Genomic DNA, 14,736 nt, shown 5'->3' with positions numbered 1-14,736 from the left:
GGCCACTCGCATCCCTCCACTCCCATCCCTCCGGACCCTGGATTCCTCCTTTGCCTCTCGCCCCTCCAACTCCAGCCCCACCGACCCTTCTCCACTGTCCTCCTCCTGTTCCCTGTCCTCTGAGGACACATGGGCGCGTGGCCATCACTAGGTTGTACCAGTTGGCGGGAAGTGGAGGCTGAGAAAGTGCAGGATCTCCAGTAGCCCACCTGCCTGGGGCGGTATCTATGCCTCCCCAGCCCCATTTCTAGTGTTTCGTAGGCTCCAGCTCTGCGGGAGGAGAGCCTGCTGACGGCGGGGTTAGCCCTGGCCGAGGCTCTGAGCAGAGAGGCTGCAGGGAGCCCAAGCCCGTCTACGTCACAGCCCACCCTGGGGCTTTCCTGCGGCTTCTCATCCGAGGGGCAGGCAGAGAGGATGAGGATGCGATTAAGAAAAAACAAATCTCTCCCCATTTCCCAGTCAAGATGGGAATTCCGCAGGAGAAAATCCAAACGGTGAGAGTCTGAGATCTCCGCTCCATCCCCTCCGTTCTGCCCTCCACCCACAGGGAAATTTGCTTGGGAAACGCCAGTACACACAGGCGGCTATATGTCAGGTCCTCCCTCACATGTACAATCCTGCTGACCAAACAAAAGCACAACTTCGTCTTTTAGAAAATATTAAAACGAATACATGAGAAGCTAGATCAACAACAAAAACATAGAAAACGGAGAGGACATACAGTTAGCTGGAAAAGGATGCACTTTATGCTCCTAACGCTCTAAAAAGAGGTTCAAACTCTATGAATATTAAAAATGCACGAGGTCTCCAATACGGCCCATTTCTAAGACAGACATACTCGCACACACACAGAGTCCTGTATATTATATGCCCCAGCACGCAGACAGGAAGAGAAATTTGGAAACAGTCTGAATCTCTATCAACAGTTGCCTGGTTACATAAAGTCCCGCACAGCAATACAATAAAACAGCCGTTACAAAAGTAACGATTTAGAGCTGGTGGCGCCTCAGAGCAACCGAGGGGCGTCTGGGGATGGAGCTGGGACAGCAGTAGCGGGCACATTAGTAACGATTTAGAGCCCTCAATATGTGTTTTTATTTATTTTATTTTATTTTTAAATATATATATTTTATTAATTTTTTACAGAAAGAGAGGGGATAGAGAGTTAGAAACATGGAGGAGAGAGAAACATGGATCAGCCACCTTCTGCACACTCCCCACTGGGGATGTGCCCGCAACCAAGATACATGCCCCTGACCGGAACCCCCAGACCCTTGAGTCCGCAGACCAACTCTCTGTCCACGGAGCCAAACCGGCTAGAGCAACATGTGTTTTTTTTTTTTTAAATAACATGTTATTTTTAAAACATTGTGTTAAAGGCGGGTCTGTAAGTCCTTCCAAAACGTTTGAATGTTTCCTTTTGCACACGTTATGTGTTTTTTTTTAAAATTATAATCTGGGCATTATCGCTCCAATCGTGTTTAATTATACAGGCAATAAAAGCTGATGATGGAAAATGTTGAAAACAGAAAAAAATTTAAACTATATTTCTGCTCATTCGGGTCTGATCTACACAATCTTTATAACAACCAAAATGCAGACTTTCCCCGAGTCTGATCTACACAATCTTTATAACAACCAAAATGCAGACTTTCCCCGGATAGCTAGAACTAATAACCCAGACCACTGACTTAATTCGTTTTAAAAAAATAAGTGCGCAGTGTTTTTTTCTTTCTAGAGCAAGTTTGCGAAACCTAAGCGACCAGCATGAGGTCCGCAGTCGGGGTACAAAGCTCTATTGGGGGGCGGGGAATGAGAACGAACTCGTTTGGCTCCCAAACCAGGTCTTGAAGCCCCATCTCCCTCCGAAGGTGAAGAGGGAAATGGTGGGCACCATTCGGAGCATGGGTCCGAATGTTCCAGTTGATTTGTACTCATTTCCAAGTTGAAATACGGGCGCTGGGCTAGGCTTCGGGCTTCTCACCGCTGGCGGCTCCGGCTCTGCGGTCCCTTAGGCCGCCCCGGCGGGGAGTCGGAGTCGCAGCCGCTGGCTGGGGCGCCCCCAGAAGTGGCGCCTCCGGAGGATCCGAGGGGCGTCTGGGGATGGAGCTCCGAGAGCCAGAGCCGTAGCGGGCACCCCACCCCTGATGGGCATAAATGCTCCCGAGGGAAATGCTGCCCGGCGCCCCTCTGCGCCCCTCTGCGGCCTCCCGGTGCCGAGGCCAGAATTGAGGGCCCAGACCCAGGAGCCCCTCGCTCCCCGACCCTCCCCGAGCCACCCCGACTGCTGCCCACGCCCTCTCCGCGCCTTATTCACAGGTCATCCAGGACTCGCAGGGGCAGCGGGCGGCCTGGGGTTCCCACCGTCACTGCCCTGAGCGCACCCCTGCCCTGGGCTGTTCTCTGTGGGTCCGCGGCTCCCACCCGCGTGGGTTCGGCGCTGGCGGGGGGTCCTGGGAGCGAGCAGCAGCAGACCCCACTCGCGGGGGAGAAACACAGGTCAAGCCCCCTTCCCGTGGCTTTGCCCGCAGCCTCCCTCTCCTGCCTTCCCTGGCGGCGTCCCGCTGGCTCTGGAGTCTGTCAGCCTCGCTAAAAAATACAGGGCAACTGAGGCACAGGAGGAGGAAAGGGGTCTGCTGAAAACGGGGTCAGAAAGGTTGTGTGGGTGGTTTCTTGGTCGGCAGGGTCCTTAGGAAGCTCGGAGAATGAACTGTGTGAAGGGAAACAAACCCGGGAAGTGGGGGATCAAGTTGGGGTGGGGAAGATCTGGGTTAGGAGAGGGGGGCAGGGAGAGCCGGCGTTCCAGGAACCCCGCAAAGAGCTCCCCAGAGGAGGTCCTGGACTCGAGAGCGGGCAAGCCAGCCTCCTGGGCTGCGGGTCTGAGGTGGTTAAACATCACAGGAATCATAAACCGACTGGATTTATCCCAAACAGCAATTCCCTCCCTTCCTGGGGATCCTGCTCCCCATTCCCCTCCAAAGGAAAACTGTTACATGCTGGAAAGATCCTTGTCAGACCAGCAGGATTTTTTATTCCTCTGTCACCCCCACCCCCACCCCAGTTCACAGTTCGGCTCCATTTGATTTGCGTGGCTAAAATGGGGGGAGGGGGCTTGGAATCTGAATATTTGCCCCAAACCACCAGTGTTCTTTGTCTAAACGCGTGGCGTGGCTCTGTGACACCAAGCAAGAGGATAAGACAAATAATACAAATTAGGACAAAAATGCGTTGGCTTTTTGGGACTTAAAAATTGTGGGTGGGTTTCTCTCTGGTCCTACTTCTGGCCTCTAACCTGACCGAGGAGGTGAGAGTAGAGTTGGCAAAACTTCCAGATCACTCTAGGTTGTTTTGTTTATTAGCAACAAACCAGAATACTTTCTCTCCAATGTTCAATCCGAGGAGGTGAGAGGATTCTCTCCGCCCCCCCCCCCCCAAGGGGAGCAGCGGGGTTGATCAATTCCCCAGGAGTTAACTCCGGTAAAGCGAAAATTCCAGCCAATCAACTATTGTTTGGTCAAAGAAAAACCAAACAGTGGCTCTGGCTGATTTCTCCTGGAATTGGCTGAGCCGGCTGGTTGTTTTGGCATCTCAGAAAGCCAACCTGGATGTGCACTGAGCTGGGCGATCTGTATCTGTATCAACATGGGTTCTGGACAGTTCCAGCCTCTGCTGCTCTCTTGTCCAGCTGGCTAGGACTTCCCCTGGCTGTGTGTGCACCGAATCCCCCGATTCCTTTAACTCTGAATTTCATCCCTCTTCTGGTCTCCACATAGACTCCCATTTCTCCTTCTGTCTGCCTTCACAGACGGGGTATTTGTTTCTCTGGGAGGTGGGAGGCTCCTTTGGACTCAGTGCCTCGGATCTGGTGAAGGAATTAACCAGTCACTGGTTAACCGGCTCATCTAAACGCTAGGTAGGAGCGTGTGCGCGGCTGCTGTCTGTGGTTCTGTCCGCCCTGTCTTTTTGCAGGTGGGAAGTGTTTCGGATGCCTATGGAGTAGGTACATTTGTCTTCCTGGGGAAAAACAAATTTATTACATTCCCACACACTTTGAAATGGCATCCATCGTTTTCTCCTCCCGAAACTGAAAATGTAAGTAGGGAGAGAAGAGGGCTTAATTTTGTTTCAGTTTGCAGTCCCCTTGGCCTGGCCGCGAGTAGAAAAAAATCCCAGGCCGCCCTGAAGCTGAGGCAGACTTCACCATTTGGTAGGACCTCGGGGATTTGGGGGGCTGGTTCGGGTCGAGTTCTGGGGTCTGGAGGGAGCTACAGGGTGTTTGACATCTGGCTTCCCTTTTACGGAAAACTAAGTAAATAGATTCTGGTGTCCAAATCAAGATAAAACATTAAAGGAGTCCGAAGGGAAGACAAAACCGGGAAGAAGAAAGCCGGAGCGGAACTGGCTCAGGACAGGGTCCCCGGTCAGAACCCTCCACACCCAACTCTGGGGCCAAACAAAAGCCTAAGACAAAACCAGCCACCCCGCTGTTCTCCTTAAGTCCCCCCTTCCCTTCTCCCCCCAAAGGGCCCGCAGCTCCTCTGGGATAGGAACCCAGACACTGCGGAGTCTCCCTCCCCTTCCCTAGTTAAACCCTGGATGGTGTGTGTGTGTGTGTGTGTGTGTGTGTGTGTTCAAAGTTGGCCTTGGATCCCTGCTCCTCTTCCCCTCCCATCCCCCACTCTGAATTGCCTTGTTCTGTCTGGGCAAGGAGCTTGGCAAACAGGTGTCACTGCCCAGGCTGCACGCCTCCCCCGCTCCCTCATTCTGGATCTCCAGATTCTCTTTAACCAAACAGCTTCAGGTCCCCAGCCCTGAAAATGTTTTTAAGATGTAGACTCCCTGATGCTGTGGACCAGCCCTGCAGGGCTAACGTCTCTGCAGGGACCCTGCGCTCATTCTGGGAAGCAGCCCGCTTTGTAGGTGCGGGGCCTAGGGTAAGGGGCTTTTCAGTTAGACAGAGAGGAATCGAAAGCCCGGACAAGAGCAGTTCTCATGATGGGAGGCGACCATGAACCTGGGGCGATAAGACGGAATTTCAGAGGCCCCAGGAGTTGGAGAGACAGCTGCCAGGTCAGCTGAAACAACATTCAGCACAACTTTCTCTTCTGCAGTGAGATGGCTTCACCGGTCCTTTGCAGGTACTGCAAAACAAGGCACTGGCATAGATAAATGGCGTGTGTAAAACGCTAGATTTTCTAAGAAGGAAACCAGCTGTTGAGAAAACAAGACTCAGTCTCTTCTTCATACTCCCGCTGACGGAGGGAGCTCCCTTCAAGCTAAAGTCACACTTAAATTTCAGCCCAAGACCTTCAAAGGATAATCAGGAGTTTTGTGCAAGTCTTTGAAGAGGATCACAAACAGCTCGGGGTGGATTTCGTGCAATTCAGTTTACGAAGGCAAATGGAGTTTCCCTCATGACTCACCTTGAATAACCCAGCAACCAATGACTAGCAAAACCAGGATCTGCGGGGAGAATTTATTCCACTCGCTGGCTTTTTATGACCTAGGTGTAGCTGGGAAATGGAAAATGGGAGGATTTCAATGCTGTCTGCACCGCATTCTGCCCCGGCATGGACTCCCTCTCACCGTCCCAGAGAGCAGGAGGGGTGGGCATGGAAGGGTAGAGCCAATGTATTGCTGCCTGTTGGATCTCCTTCAGCTTCTGCCCCCATGTCCCAGCCATGTTTCCAGGAGTTTCCTCTTGGAGACAATTTGGGGCTTTGGGGCGGTTGAGGCACCAAAGCTGGAGCCCTGGAAGGAGGGGAGGAAGGGAGCAGGAGTGGGGTTCGGGGATGAGATAAACATGCCGGGCCCCAGGCTCCTTGGCAGTTTCTGGGAAGGAGGAGTGGTGTCCTGGCCCTCTCCTCTGTGCCAGGAGGTCACAGCTTTCTGTCTGGGAACCACCACGCACAGGTCTCTCCTTAGTTTTTTTTTTTTTTTGGGGGGGGGGTGTCTCCATAGGCAGGAGGCCAGCACAAGGCGGTAGGCTGGTTCCTATTCCCCAGCGGAAGTCCTCACCTTCTCCTCCAACACCACCGACTATGAGAGAAACGACCTGACCTCCTAGTTATAATAGGTTGTTCTCTTTATAGAGTTTCCCCTTCCCTCATCTTTGAGTGGGCAGAGGGTCACTTCCATTTTACGGCTGAAGAGACTGAGGGTCAGAGAGCTGAAAACCAACAGCTGCCATGATGGGCAGAGCAGGGACAGAAGTCCCCGCGTCGGTAATGTCCTAGAAACAGGACACACACACACCAACAACGTCCACCCTCACTTTCTGGGGGTTAGCCTGGAGAACCCCCTGGGATTCACCAAACTTTCCCCCAAGGAGAGGTCAGAATTGGGAAATGTTTTGGTACCAAATGGACCGGTCCATGTTTTCCCTCTGCGTGCTGGAGGCGCCCTCTCTCAGACCTGGGGAGTTAGGGCCTCCATGATGGCGCTGTGGGTGACGTTTTCCAGGCCTGGCTCCCTTGTTGCTCGTATGGACGCAGCTCCACAGTGAAAGGGGAAGGGGGAGTGACAATCGCCCTCTGTTGTGCGGATGAAATGAAAGGCACATGCTTACAGGGCATTTAGGGTTCCTGGCACAGCCGTTAAGATGACGAGGACTCTGAATGGGCCGCCCCGAGAACCCTGGGGTCGGGATGGAATGTAAGAGTCTGGGCGCCAGGTGCTGGGGGAAGTGGGGTACAGGGAGTGTTTGCCCGGGTGTTAACTGGATCCGCCCAAGGGAGGGTGCCTCCCACAGACGAACTGAACAGGATTTGGTCCAGCGAACCTCAAGGTGAGGGACCCCTGGAGGGTAGGGCGCACCTGCTGACATAGCAGAGGTCTCCGGTGTGTGGAGGAAGGTCGGGAGGAAGCTCCCGCGCTCTCCAGCTGCGGGGCAGTTAGAGAACTCGCCCGCCCGCCAGCCCAAGCACCGCTTTGCCATCCAAAGAGCTGAGGTAAACCTGGCGGGGTGCAGAGTCTACGTTGGCATTACTGACAAAGCTGCCCTGCCAGGTGTTGACGCACCCGGAAGGAAGGGAAGTAAAGCTTTTGGACACAAGGGGGAAGGTCCTTAGGCCGCCCCTCATCTAGATGGAGAGTTGTTGCGGTCCCCATAGTTCCTATGAACTCTCCTACCCTGAAGGGGCCGCCTACCGGGCCTAACATGCACGGATCTAGGACCATGAAGGGCCTTGGGATGAGGGGCTGGCCCAGGGTCCATCTGTGCCTCTCCTGGCCCAAGGCTTGACCTGTGCCCCTGGGACAGATGATTGGCAGGCTGGAAGAACCATGCAGGTGGTCTGAGCAGAGGACAAATGAAGCATAATCTGAAAGTAGACTGGTGTGGAGGATTCCAAGTCAGAGAGCACCCCAACCCTTTCTGCACCATCTACACACACACACACACACACACACACACACACACACACACACCTGGAGGCTTGCTGGGCCTGTGCCAGATCCCAGGGTTATTGAGGGGTTGGAGGGGACAGAGAGATGGAGTCTGCTTCCCACGGCTCCTCCCCGGGCCTCCATTCTATGGAAAGCTTCCAGGCTGGCTTTAGGGATAAGAAACTGGGAGCACTGGCCCAGTAGAGCGGAGCTGGAACAGCTAGACCAGCAGTGCCTGGGAGGGGGTGCCGCTGTGACCAAGCTTTGGCCCTGTAGGACCTGGTAGACATGGAGCTGAACATTACACACTCATGTCCCAGTCTGTCTGACTTTTGGGAATCCCCTGGGAAGGACAGAGCATCCTGGAAGGTTCAATATTGCATCCAGCTGCCATTGTGTCTACATGCCATGCCATTCACCCCTCCTCCTGCTCCCACAGTGGCATTTTGGAACTGCCTGGAACCACAGAACTGACCATTGGTTTCTTGATGTCAATTCATTGTGACTTGGACAAAACAGCTTACTTCCCTAGGTATCTGCCACCCAGCCACTTGAGCATATAGCTGACTAGAATGGAATGATCTGGAAGGATTCTCCCAACCCCAAACACCAGCTGATTGGCTTGCATAACTGGGGAATTTGGGGCTTCCTATTCTTCAAAAGAAGGGAGAAAGGGGCCCACATATCCCCTCAATCAGAGACAGCACTGTTCTAATTAATTATTTCATTGGATAAATTTTTTTTTCCTATTTTTCTAAGCGCCTAGATTCTTAGCCCCTGGTGTTAGTAGCCTCCAAGATGGGTATCTCTTCTCAAGCCCTATTACAATGATAAAAGCCACACAAAGGGACTGCACAGGTTTTAGTGTATTTGGGGAAAGAGTTCTGGGACCCAGGGCCAGTAACAGCTATAATCCCCTCCAGTCATGGATAAAGCTAAGGACTCTCTGGAGATGATTTAAAAAATTATTTTCTGGTTTACAGTGAAGGGCATTCTTGGAAACTCTCTGAGGGATGCTGGAGGGGAAGCAGTACTAGTTTAAAGTCAGGCAGTCCAGCGCCAACACAGAGTATGAGCCCAGAGCTCTGCTCCAGATCTGACTTTGATAAAAAGGTTCCATGTGTATGGCTCACTATCAGATCTGGACATGTAGGGTCAGTGTAGACGGACTGCAGACGATCAGGCAGACTGCTCCAGCCTCAGAAGGCGTTGGAATCTGGGGTAAATGGCTGGTCCGGAATCTTGGGAACCTCACGCTAAGATAGACTTCCCTCCAGGTCAGAGTCCTCAGGTAGTAACCGGAACAACCTGGCTCATCTCAGGCTAGAGCTGAAATTCAGAAAGGCACCCACGGATGGATTGTGTGTGTGTGTGTGTGTGTGTGTGTGTGTGTGTGTGTGTGAGAGAGAGAGAGAGAGAGAGAGAGAGAGAGAGAGAGAGAGAGAGAAAGAGAGAGAGATGTCTGCCTTTCTCCTCTCCCAACTTCTTTCTGGGAGGGGGTGCCGCTGTTACCAAGATAACTTAGTGGGAACAGATAACTTAGTGGGAAGAGGAGGGAAAACCTTTCGCTGTGGGAGCAGGAAAGAGACAGAGAAGGGAGAGATGGTCAAGTTCTGGGCCATTGGAATGGTCTCAGGCTTCTCAGCAAGCGAAATGGGGGAATCAGAGCAAGAGATCAAACCTCGCAGAGTGTACTTTCCTCCGAGCCTCAAACTGACCTCCGAGCCTCCAAGCTCCACCTCAGGCCAGTTAGGTGGGTTTGGGATTCAGGGAACCAGGGCCTTGGCACTGACATTCCTCTTGATTTAAAGAGTAAAAACTCAGACTTTGTCTCTAGCAGTGTCTATAGAAGAGCAGCCCTAAGAATAGTCAGTATTTATCCTGATGATTATCACCTACCTCTACTACATTCCCTGAGGCAGGGGTGGGTGGGCATAAGGTGAAGAGGAGGTGGTGGTTGTAAGCAACTTTAATTGCTTTCTTGAACTTGTAGGTAGTTTCCGCCCCCCCTCACACACACACACATATTCCCCATATCTGAGTGCCAGCCAGGATCTCAGGGGCTGGAACAAAGGGAGCTGAGTCTCCCAGGACCCTGGAAGCTGCTACAGACAACAAAGACCTTGGTTATGGGTTCCATTTAAGAATCCTCCCCCCCCCCCACCCCGCCCCAGGCCCTGGCTGGTTCGGTTCTGTGAATAGAGACTGAAGGGTCCCAGGTTTAATTCCAGTCAAGGGCACATACCTCAGCTGTGGGCAGCCAGTCAATGATTCGCTCATCACTGATGTTTCTATCTCTCGCTCTCTCCCTTCCCTTCCTCTCTGACATCAATAAAAATATTAAAATAAAATAAGAAGAATCCCACCCCTGTTACTCCATTTCCAAGTTTATGTGGGGGGGTGGGGGGAGTGCTGGAAGGTTCCTCATGGAATTATGGAGTGAGAATGGATCTCTTTAATGGGTACTTTGGAGTTCACGCCCTGGAGCTGACGGTTCAACTGAGCCATCCCATGATGGGTGCCTCACGGATGCCAGGTGAAGGGGCTGGGCTCCCTCAGGGCCCTACTAACTGTGCCACACCCTAGGTCTACGTGGAACACTCAGTGGTGAGCTTATGGCCTCTTTGTGACTCCTTCTGCAGTCTTCCTCCACTCCGCCCCCCTCAGCCGCTGGTAACACCCCTGCCTCTGCCTGCTTGCCTCTCTTCTGCCCCAAGTGAGTACTGAGGAGGACTTAAAAAGCAGCTGGCCCAGCCCTGCCCTCCTTACGCAGTGCAGGTAGGAAAACGGAGGCACAGAGAGGAGAAATGACTTTGCTCATCACACTGAGCTGAACAAAACCTTGCCTGAGACTTGGGCTCTACAGTGCAGCCCTCAGGGCTCAGAATTCCGAATGGTTGGGGCACAGTGCAGGCCTCCCCAGCAAAGCCCAGGGTCACAAGAGGAGCCAGGGGACTCAGGTCAGGGGGCCTTCCGACTCTGCCAGCTACACACCTGGCATGCAAAAAACAGCCCCCCCCCCCCCCGCCCCGCCTGCCCAGAGCTGCAAGACCAGAGACCAGAGGCCTTGGTCTCCGTTCAGTGACCCTCAATTTTCTCTCCCCTCCCCCATTCCCCGCCTCTGATCAGGACCCCACTCACAGTTGATGGACTTGGCTAAGGCTCTTCCTGTTTGTAGGCATTTAATAGTGTAGGAACAGTGTGGTTGGAGGTGGCCTCCCCTCTTAGCAGACCATCTTTTCATTGCTTCAAAGATAAACTTAAGCCATGATGGAGTCCGCGGTTGATCAGTTCTAACCTCATAGCTGGCTCCCTCAAGTCAGCCTCAGACGCACTTGGATTTGTCCTGAGAGGGTCCTAATCCCAAGGACGTTGCAGGGCTGGCCAGATGGGGGGAGCTCCAAGGCCATAGCGGCCTCCTCCTACCAGCCAGGCCTTCACTCTCCGGTTCTTGTAGCTCCGGACCCGCCTTCATTTTGTCCAAATGATTTCCCCCCTGCAGCCAGGAGAGGCCTGTCTGGCTTCACTTCAAGGAGAAGGCCCGGCCGGCGCCTCTCATCCCCAACGGGGCCTCGCAGTTCCAGTCACACTGGCAGGAGCTCCGAGGGAGGCGACACTGTTCTAGACCTGCCTGCAAGGCTGCCCCCGCCAAGGGCAACAGATACCCTGCAAGCCCTCCCCAGACTCCGGAGAGCATGGGGCGTGGAGAGGGCTGGAGAGAAAAACTGAGTGTGTGTATGTGTTGAGGGAAAGGGGGTACAAAAGTAAAATGGAGATACGGGAGACAAAAATAGAAGTAAATTAAAGAAATAAATGCAAGGGAAAGAGAAAAGCAGGAAGGAAGGGAACATTGAAAACGAAAGAAATAAAAATGAGAACAAGCAGCAAACAAAGAAAAAGTAGTGTAAGTGAAAGGAAAGGAGGAAGGAACAAAGGGGGACTAGAGGAACCGCGGCGGGAGGGGAGAGAAAGTAAGCCATAAACAAAACAAAACAAAAGAAAGAAACAAAACAAGGAAGCACGCACAAGAAGCAAAGAGAACTCTCACGGTTCGAGGAAAGAAAGGCAGGAAGGAAAAATACAAAAAGAAGAAGGAAAGAAAGGATAGCAAGAGACTGAAGACAGAAAGGGTGGAAGAAAAGACGAAAGGAAGAAAAGAGCGCACCCAATTAGGCCAAGTTCACAAAAGCCAGGGCGGGAAGGAAGCGATCCCCCGCCGTCGCCGTCTGGCGGACTGGGAGCCCCGACTTTCCCAGAAAAGGCGGCGGCGCCGCTGCCCAGAAATTCTCATTCTTGATCTCCACCAACCCGAGGGCCTGGGGCGGGGGTCGCGACCACGCACCCTGTTCCCCGTGGGAGGAAGAAGTCACGGGGGCAATCTTTGCTTTACAAAAAAGCGAAGCAGAAGTTAGCAGACGCCGCCCGCGGGCGGTGGGTCCTCGCGCCCCTCCCTTGGGCTGCGGCCGGAGCCCGGGCGGGGCGGGAGCTGACACCGCGGTGCCAAGTCCCCGTGGCCAGGACCCCCGGGGGCGGCGGCCGCGCTCAAAGGCCCGGCAGTAAAGGTCACAGGCGGTCTGTGGGGCCGCGCTGAATGGGCTCCCGGTGATAAACAGGCTCTTAACTTTCAACTTGGCCTTGACCTTCCTGGAGGTGTCTGGCCGGTATGTAAAGGAGCAGAGGAGGCTTTCAGCGCGTTTGGTGGGGTCGGTAAAGGGGGCTGGGGAGGAGGAGGCCCAGGGTCTGAGAGGGTCTGCCTGGAGGCTCCCAGCAGGACACAAAGGACTCTGTGGGGCTGGGGGAAGGGCTGGCTGGGCGTCTGACGCCTGGGTTATCCTGAGACCTCAGCCTTAACTTCCCCTAGAGCCTAGGGAAGTTTGGGGGCGAGGGGGGTGTATCTGAACCTCAGTTTCTTTATGTGGGAACCTCAGGCTGATTCAGGGCGGGGAGAGGCAAATACAAAATGACCCATATTTTTGGAGACAACTTGACCTTTAATTTTAAAATAAAACCAGGAGTCTTGTAGTTCATTAGAAGCAGATACACAGGCAGAAACACAAACAGAACTCATACTTATTTAATTTATAAAATGCTTTCGCGTGCAAAATCTCAATTTAATCTGCCCAGCGTTCCCGTGAGGCAGGGGTTATTGTGCCCAGGAGGAGAGCGATAGAAACTTTTCACAGATGAGACTGAATCCTGCTTTAACTGACTCAGGTTGAGGTCCATGATCCGTCACGGACAGTTGGCTGTATATATGCATTCCTCGAAATGGGAGCACATGCTCCTATGTTAATAAACATGACATTCAGAACTGTTCCCTGGGACCCACTAGTTGCTAAATAAATTGCAGAGCAAAACAAAACCAAAACCAGCCAACCCCCTCATTTTTATTTGTATGGAAATGTGTCTGTTTGACGCTGTGAGCTGGTATTCCACAACAGCGCAGAGCGAGGTGAGCCTCGCTGCTCATTTCCATAGATACGAATAAGGAAGCCACGCATCCAAAAAGCACAGCGGTGAGCCATGTGGTTATGCATCTTTAAGTTTTTGTACTTCCAAAACAGAAATAAAACTGATAGATATTGGAGCCCTGACTTTCCCAGAAAAAGCAGCGGAGCCACTGCAAATAAATTCTCATTCTTGATCACCACCAACCTGAGGGCCTGGGGGGGTCTCGACCCGGTGACTTCATTCTCCCACTTGGACCGGTGCAGAAATATCCAGGGCACAGCCTGAATGTCCACAAAGTGAACACCCCATGCAAGGATTGTGAGCACCCCGAAAGCTTCCTTACCGCACCTCCCCCTCAGGAGCCCCTCTCTCCAGCGTCATCTCTTCTACCCTGAACTGCACAGAAAGAGTCAGACAAAAGCTAACCTTTTGTGTCTGGCTCCTTTCACCCACATACCTTTGGGATTATTCATTTTGTGTGTAGCAGTAGTTTTTTATTGCTGTGTAGTACTCTAATTTTTAATTATAGCACAAATCTATTGCCCATTCATTACTGATGGACATTCAGTCTTGTTTCTATTTTTGAGCTATCACGAATAAAGCTGTCTTGGACATTCCAGCACATGGTGTTTGATGGACAGGGACATTTTCTGTTGGGTATAGGTCCAGGAATGACTATGATTATTTATTTTTAATTTCGGGGTTTATTCATGCTTGTACTGTCATTTGCCAAGTAAAAAGCAGTGAAAAAAATTTGTCTTTAGGTAAAAATCCCGATATTTCTGTCTTTCATAGTGAGAGGAGCTAGAAGCTCTGATAAGAAACTGGGAAATGTGAAAGAGTGTGCTCAAGTATTTTCACCATAAGCATCTTTGCCTTCGGCATCTTTGCTGAAAGCATTTTTGCCATAAACATTTCACCACATAAGTAATTTACCATAAGGCAATTTTGCTGTAAAAAAAACAAAATAACTGGTTGACAGTTTGATTTTTTTTTTTGCTTGGTTTTATTTCTCCATTGACAAACCAATTAACTGCGTTGAAGACAACGAACTTAGGCTAGTTGTTACGTTGGTTTCACTTCTGCACTGACAAAGTTCTCCCAGTTACTTCCATTTTTATATTATGGATAAAGCTTAGCTAGCCCACATAAAGGTCCATCCAGTGAGTAGCTATGATGGTGGTATCATAGTAGCTATGATAGCATTTGTTTCTTCCAGAGGACAATGATTTGCCCCAAGCATTGGTTTCTAATTTTGAAACACAGTACAGGCATTTTATTCTCTTTTTTGAGAATTTTGCGCTTCACAGATACTGTGTGTTTTAAAGACTGAAGATAAGACTCTCCACCAGCAAAAAGACTAAACTCACTGAAGGCTCGGGTGATGTTTTTAGCAGTACAGAATTTTTGTTTTTAGCAGTACAGAATTTTTAATTAAGCTCTGTACTTTTTTTTTAGACATAATGCTATTGCACACTATTAGACTATAGTCATGTAACATGACTTATATGCACTAGGAAACCCCAAAATTCATATGACTCATTTTTGTGACCCTCTTTTTATTGCAGTGGTTTGGAACCAAATCCAAATATCTCTGAGGCAGACCCGTCCATTGGGAGGAGAAAAGAGCCTGAGGGCTCTCTGGGGCACCAAGTCCAACCCATACAATGAAGACAACTGCATCGATACAACCCACAAAATGAAACCGGCTATTTGCACAGGATTGCCATAGATCTACACACATTTGAAATAGCTGCTAGTGTTCTGTATTTCTCAATAAAGCCTTTTTAATTTTGTTATGTCTGTGTTTGTTTGTTTTTTAACATCCCTCTTATTTCTTGTGATTTTATCTTTTTTTAAGGGCAAATTTGCCTTCGGCCAATGAGTTACATGGTGAAC

Source organism: Pipistrellus hanaki (genome assembly GCF_964339955.1).
Source record: "Pipistrellus hanaki genome assembly, chromosome: 16".
NCBI lineage: Eukaryota > Metazoa > Chordata > Mammalia > Chiroptera > Vespertilionidae > Pipistrellus > Pipistrellus hanaki.
This window is presented reverse-complemented; position numbering follows the sequence as displayed.